The following is a 7,850-nucleotide window of genomic DNA, read 5'->3' as shown; positions in this document are numbered from 1 at the left end:
TTGAAGATGATATGTCAGGTATAATTTATGCCTAACTTAGTTCTGCTGATTCTAAATCCCAAATCAATTTATCTATTTGAGTTAAAAAATTTCAACCAGATCTAAAATTGTTTACCTTTAGTTTTATAGTTAATTCAATTATTTTGATAACTGATATTTAGAACAATTTAGAGGAATTAATTAAGTTCAATTTAGAGGAATTGATTGTGGAGTAGCTGAGGATGTTTTATGTTAAAAGAGGGTCTTATGAGTTATGACTACCGTTCACTCCATCACTGGTAAGTCTTCTAATAAGTAATGACTGTACTTGCTATTTTGCATAGCGTTCCTCATCTCATGGTTGATCATTTTCATGCGTTGTTTCCAGCCAATAAAAAGACAGTTGATGGTCCATCAGCTAAGGACTGGAGAGGTGGAAGGGCTGCTTTATTCAACGTCATTCCCAGTAGCACTAAAGCAGCTAAGGTAATTTTATAAAAACAATTTCCAATACAACACGTTGTCTTTCACATAAAAGCTCATGTTCTATTGTGTCATGAGAGAGTGCATAGATTTTTTCTGTAAGATTATAACGGTGAAGTATGTTAATGTCATGGACCTGACAATTGCTGCATTTGGAAAGGTTTTGCCAGCTTTGAATGGAAAATTGACCGGAATGTCGTTCCGTGTTCCCACTGTTGTTGTCTCTGTTGTTGACCTTACCGTCAGACTTGAGAAGGGTGCTACCTACGAGTAGATTAAGGATGCCATCAAGTAAGCTACCATCAGTATTATCTCTATCACGTCGAATGTATTTTACATGGCTGTGTTTGGTTGGTTATGGTTTTGGAATGCAATTTCACATTTCTTTTTTCTATATTAGGGAGGAATCTGAAGGCAAGTTGAAGGGAATCCTTGGATACACAGAGGATGATCTTGTGTCAACTGAATTTGTTGGTGACATCAGGTAGGAATTCTTCTCTGCAGGTCTTCCTTATTCTCTTATAGCTTCAGCAGCTTACAATGAACTAATGCATATACATCGGTTTACAGGTCAAGCATTTTTTATTCCAAGGCTGGAATTGCCTTGAGTGACAACTTTGTGAAGTTCGTTTCCTGGTACGACAACGAGTGGGGTTACAGGTATTGTCTACTTCTCCAACTGAGTTGATTTTTTTTGAAATAGATCCAACCTCAAGAAGCATTTTTTTAATTATTGTGTTGTCTTATATTAGCTATTGGGTTTCGTACATTAGTCTAATAGGAAGGGTTAGTGAAGGGATTGCATAATTAGTTTGTTAAGGGTAGATTGAAGAGAAAGATAGTTGGTTAGTTAGAGGGAAAAGAGAATAAAATTTGCTATAAATAAGATATTAGGAAAAGAAGAGGGCATCTAGAATAATAAAGTGTCATTTTAGCTTTAGCTCTTGGGAGTGAATCAGAACACTGAAAGCTTGATAACTATCCTCTACATTTTATAACTCCATATTATCAGTCTGTCATTCTTTTCATGTTAGTAAGCCATGTCTTTACCCTTACCTAAGGAGACACTGGTGCTACGGCTTGTTCCTCCCAAATTCATAGTTACCGCTTACAAGGCTCAATCTAGGGTTATTGTTACCTCGATACTCAATGTTGTATAACATAAATTATTAAATGTTTGATCTTTGTGCAAGCCAAAACCAGACATAAGGAAATAACATATGTGGTTCTGTCCTTGTTTACATCTTCAAAGTCTTTTGTGTTATGGTTCGATTAATTACCAAGTTTACCTAAAATCTGATCTGAGTTTCTGCTCATTGTAATTTTTGTTTATGTGAAAATATTAAACTGATTTAACGTGTATGATTGTCACCTTCAGTGAATACCTATATCGTATTTAGTGATTATTCTTATAGCAATTGAGTTGGTTCATGACCTTTTTGTTCATGGCTGATTGTGTTTCTTACATTCTGAACATGAACTAAATATTTGAGTTTTGTAAGGTTTTAGATGATCCACAAAGGTCACATCGCTGTTTGATGTTACTGATTAGAATTTCAACTAAGAGAAGGGCGTTGGTTCTGACTTCCAGTTGTTTATTTGATTCCACCTTATCTGTTTCTGGTATTAGTATTTTACCTTATCCGTTTCTGCTATTAATTTTACCTTTCAGAACATCTGAATCCAGTTTCTATTAGAGTCCCCATCACTTTATTTTTCCAATTCATTCACGTGCTCGAGCTACTCTGCTGTCTTGTCTATTCTGTGCTTGCCTTAATTATTGAATAACATTAAAATTGCCAGATTATAATACCTTTGGATACGAAATGGGTAGGTGGAGAGAGGAACACTTTAATGCTTCTGCCATGACTAGGATGGGAATATGATAAACTAAAAGAGTTGTTCTTTTTATGTCATTTATTTTTTCTTGGTTGTGTTATTGTTTGACTATTGATTAGGGTATATACTGAAGACTTCAAGTGCTTTGGTTTAGTTTTAGCTCTTCTGCTTTGTTTTCTCTAGCGCCTTTCCTGTCTGGTTCTGTTTTCTGTTAGGCTCCTCGGTCAAACTCGAGTAATTTCTGTTTTCTGAGCATCTATATGGTATATACAGTCTATCAACAAGGTTACACTTGCAAATGGTGCTTTCGCGCAGGATTAAGGAATTGAAATGTCTTTGAATAGATGACTGTAATTAGATCAGTAAAGAGATGTTGCACACCCTAGTATTCCTCCTTATGTCTTTAGCCTACTCTCTGCAGCCTACTGTCATATTTGCAAGTCTCAATTTAGGGTGCTTGTTACCAATGATCAGATAATTTTTAATACGAGTCAACAACACTGATCAGGTTGCATTGGCTATGCAATAATGTATCATTACCTGAAATGTGGCATATCTAATTTACATATTAAAATGCTTTTTGTAGATTACTGACGATTCTGGTGGCAATGGTGAAAAGCAGGCCGAGACATGAGACTTTTACACTATTGACAAAAGTAAGGTAATTTCATATGGAGTTAACTGCGTTTCATGCTTTATCGATAAACTGATAACTGAAATAAGCTTTATAGTTGTCGATTATTTATGAATGATTGTGAGATTAGAAGGTAGAATCTTAGATTTAGTACTATCATAATAAGGTATTATGTTGAAATACGAGTTGGTGTTAGGTCTGGGTTGTTAGCCTGTTTTAAAGTTTGTCAAGCAAGAAACGATGAGTACTGGAACAACAAAATCCCTTGTGCAGAGATTTCCATATACAGTTCGTCTACCTTGGTGTGGTTGTCCTTTACAACTACAATAATTTCATACACATTCACGGACTCACTGTATCCATGAACTTACTAAAACTGAGAAAAATTCATATGGTGAGTAATGAGTTACTATTTTCAAACCGAATGAGAAATTTTAGTTGATGTGTACCCACACTTAGCTTCTTTGTCCATAGAAACCAATCTCTCCCCTCCAGCACACTAATACTAGATTCTAGCACAAAACTTCGTGCTAATCAGCATAACACTAACTTGAATAAAGTTTAAATCTGGATTCCTGGTAAGAATCATTGGTAATTTTAAGAAACAGGTAGACCTTAAGAATTTTCAAGTCTGTGAAGACTGAAGAATCATACGATGTGTAGTAATTTTTTTCGTACAGCTATTGAACACTTGCAATAGCTCTGTTCTTTGATTGTGCGTTCATTTTAATTAGTTGATTTTGTGCTTTCTACCTGTACATTACTGTTGAGTGGTAGGATAAACGATAGTGCTTGCTTGCTTGCTTGTGCAATCGTGATTAATGCATACTCTTAGGAAGACAGTTCAAAGAATTGATATGAATTTTATGATAAAAATGAAAGAAGCACTACCCAGGTTCAGATAGTTAATGAAAAAGGGACAAAAGAACCATTTCTTATAACCTTTTGAACAACTGCATCAATGTTTCAATTGAAGCATGCATTGTCTCTTTAACACGGAATCACAGAAACCATTCTTTTCAGTATAATTAAGGTAAAACAGATAGATTAAAAGTTATAACTGAATAAAGGTTAATGGTTATAAAATAGATTGATTAAAGGTTATAAAAGAGCCACTTTACTTGACCTGAAAGTTGTTACTTTTCCAGTTTGGAGGAAAATGGATTTTCTGGTATGAAATGCAAAGTTGCATAACTTTTGTAATTGTTTAAAGGGGTGTGAATAACTGAATATGGTGGTGGGAATGTTCAAAGTTCAATATTAGCAGACAGTGACTTAAATACTTTACTTGACCTGAAAGTTGTTACTTTCCCTGTTATTATGTTAAACTTAGATTAGCCTACACACATTAGCCTGAGCATACCCTGTTATTATGTTAAACACAAATTAGCCTACACACATTGGTCCAAGATTTTTCCCAAGAAAAAGAGTTAATCTCTTACGCCTCTTAACTACGTAGTATAAACTACAAAATAAAATGTTGACACATTATCAAACTGCAAATAACAGGAAAATGGATACTGTAATCTTGTTAAAATTAATAGATAAAAGTGAGCTCAATTATGAGAATGTGTAGAAAGCAGGACTAAAGGAGGGTTATCTTCCTTTCTGGTTCATGGGAGAGGTGAAGATGAAGGATTTGGCCCTCCCCTCTCGGGCTTTAGGTACAAGTTACCAGAACTAGAGTAATTCTAGGAGGTCTCTCAAGTCAATAACTCAAGGTAGATCTATTATGACTTATGAGACCTTATTCTGAAAAGTTTCCTAAATATTAATCTCAAAAACTGAAAATTACAAGCAGAGAGCGGAAATAGTCTTAATAAACTGTCCTAGTACCTCTTTAACAATTTACATATCTAATACCTAGTCCCTAAAAAGATTCTAAAATAAGGGATAACTAGAGTAATTCTAGGAGGTCCCTGTGAGTTTGTTTATTTCTTTTTGAAGGGATATGTTTGATCAAAGTTTCGATCTTTTTTGGGAGAATCGAGTTTATGTTGTATACAAAAACTGGCTTCCATTAGTGCTTCTAAAGGGTGATAGTTTTGTAATTGGATCTGTTTTTAGATGGTTAAATAAATTACTCTTATGTTCAAAAAGATGTTTGCTTGGCGAATTTTATGATTCAAGTGAGAACATGTCGAATCGAAGTTTTGCTTTGTTTGACTAACAGTCAGGGTATTGGAACATGATTATGGGTGGTATGGATATGACTGCTCAAAGTGTTGAAGTTACCAAATTTGAGAACATTGCCAGTGTTGTTTTCCTAGAAACATGCCTATGTTGTGCTCTTGTGCCTTGGTAGCTAAGTTAATCGGGTAATCAGGACATGTGTATGAGCATCATGAATATAGGTAAAATTTATGGAGAATGGCAGAGGTTAGTTCTGATTGAGCATCATGTATCATTACCTGAAATGTGGCATATCTAATTTACATATTAAAATGCTTTTTGTAGATTACTGATGATTCTGGTGGCAATGGTGACAACCAGGCCGAGAAATGAGACTTTGACACTATTGCCAAATGCAAGGTAATTTCATATGGAATTAATTAACTGCATTTCATGCTTTATAGATAAACTTATAGCTGAAACAAGCTTTATAGTTGTCGATTACTTATGGATGATGGTGAGATTATAAGGTAGATGCTTAGATTTAGTATTATCATAATAAGGTATTATGTTGATATTAGCTGAAACACGAGTTTGGTGTTTGGTGTTAGGTCTGGGTTGTTAACAAACTATGGTTTCTGTTAGTTAATTTATGATGCTCCTTCTGTAACGCGTAAAGAAAACACAGTGTTACATGTCAATCCAAGACAACAGCGACTCCGACTTACTCTCCTGATAAAACCTCATTCCAACTCTGACCATGAGTGAGAGATAAATCTGAAATCAACTACTATAAAAAGTTTTAGTTGCAATAGAAATTGCTTATAGTATAAGCTTGTTTTCTGTTTGATTGACTTCTATAGTCTGTTTCGTTTTTGGTCTGTTCACTCATAGTACTATCTTAGAAAAATCGTATCAATCTGTTTTTCCTTATCCGTTTCTGGTTGTAACTGTTGCTTCGCCCTCTCAAAGTTGTCCACCATTGGAAGAAGACTCTCAATTACTTCTCCATGTGCATCGCTTCGAACTGATAGTCTCTCTTTATCTGATCTCCTTCTAAAGTTATCAAAGTCAGCTTGCAGGCGGATAAATCTATCCTTTCCAGAAGTTATCTCTTCTGTCAAAGTTGATAATTTCTCAACCAACTCGTTCTTTTCTGTTTCTAGTCGGTAAACAGCGATCTCTATTTCTGTAATGGTCTGATAATCCCCAGCTAAAACAGCCTCCTTATAATATTTAGTGAGAGTTTCCACACTTTCCCACATATTCTTGGTATTTGTCTCTTCTTCTGTTTCCCCAACTTCCTCCTTTAGCATTTCCTCGTCCATCTAAAATCACCAGTAAAAAGAATTCAAACCATAAGAAATGAATACCAATTACCAATAAATGAATACCAAGTACAAATTCTTTAGCTATTGTACTTGTAAGCATCACTTTCTTTGCTTCTCATCACGCCTGAATATTATATCAAAGGAAAAAAGAAAGTTCTTGGGGTCTTAACCTAAATCTATAACTGACAAGAGGAACTAAACTCGAAAGATTAAGAATCTACAGCTTTGATAACATGAGAAAACTAAATCTGCTGCTACTGCTACTGTTGTTGAGGTCCTGATGTTGAGGTCCTGCTACTGCTGCTGAATCTGAAAACTGAAAGTTCTTGAGGTCCTGCTGTTGTAGCTGCTGCTACTGCTCAGTCCTGGTGTTGCGTAGTTTTGTAGGTTTGCAGTCAGTCATGCATACTGTTCTGCTCAGGCTGGCTTGCTATTGTGCAGTTCTTTTGTGCAAACCTTGTGCTGTTCAGTCTGGTTCTGCTGTGTAGCTTGTTTGGCTGGTGTCTTGTTTTTTTTTTTTTTGGTTTTCAAATGGGCAAGCCTGCTAATTAAAGAAAGTCACAGTTTAAGCAGCAAGTTAATGAACATCAGAAGCTAAGGATAAGAAATCCATTATGACTAAGGTAAGACTATATACCTTTTTCCTTCCTAACTTGTCACCTAACCACCCAAAGAAGAGTTGCCCAGCAAAGGTACCACACAAGGCCACATTCATGGGTATAAACCCTGGGCTAGTTGGATTTGGCTCAGTGTAATAGAGACGGCCTAAGATTTTGGTCACCACAGATTAGGAGAAAAGCTCATAGACATTAGTAAAGAAGCCCATACCAAGAATCATGAAAACTTTCAAGTGGTACCATTTTGTCTTTGCTACGTCAAGTACACTTAGCACTTTTAACTTTTGTCTCTTCGCCATTGATTAGGAAGTAGGAACTAACCTTTAATTCATACAGGGGAAAAACAAGGCAAAAATCAAATGTTAATGTTTAAAGTGTTATTATACAAGCATTGCAAATTTGTAAAAAATGACCTTTTATAACTCAAATTTTGCGAGTTTGGCTGGTGTCTTTGTAGAATGTTTTAGTGTTTTTTGTTTTTGTTTGGGTGCGGGTTGTGCTCCCTTAGCTTTTGTTTCCCTTGTTGTTTTCTGTTGGTTGTTGTTTGGGTTTCTACCTTTGGTAATTAAGTTAACTAATTTACCAATATATATATATATATATATATATATATATATATATATATATATATATATATATATATATATATATATATATATATATATATTCATTGTTCATGTCTATATTTCTAATAGTCATGCATTTTTCCCTTGATTAATAGTTGGTATTATTTTGAGAAGACGACTAGTAGTTAGGATCAAGCTGGTTAGGATTACTGTTAATTTTCCCTTGATTTTATGGAATGTTCATCATACTATATTTGACATTAAATTTTCTTTGCAGATTATTGATGAT

At 34.8% G+C, this 7,850-nt stretch overlaps 1 pseudogene; it reads left to right on the top strand.

The window, feature by feature from the left end:
- Positions 1-253: 253 nt before the first annotated feature.
- LOC110793633 (glyceraldehyde-3-phosphate dehydrogenase GAPC1, cytosolic-like) lies at positions 254-6,866 on the top strand (annotated as a pseudogene).
- Positions 6,867-7,850: the final 984 nt, after the last annotated feature.

This window comes from Spinacia oleracea, chromosome 3, assembly GCF_020520425.1.
Source record: "Spinacia oleracea cultivar Varoflay chromosome 3, BTI_SOV_V1, whole genome shotgun sequence".
Classification (NCBI taxonomy): Eukaryota; Viridiplantae; Streptophyta; class Magnoliopsida; order Caryophyllales; family Amaranthaceae; genus Spinacia; species Spinacia oleracea.
Note: the sequence above shows the minus strand (reverse complement) of the source record. Positions and strands in the feature narration are given on the sequence as shown.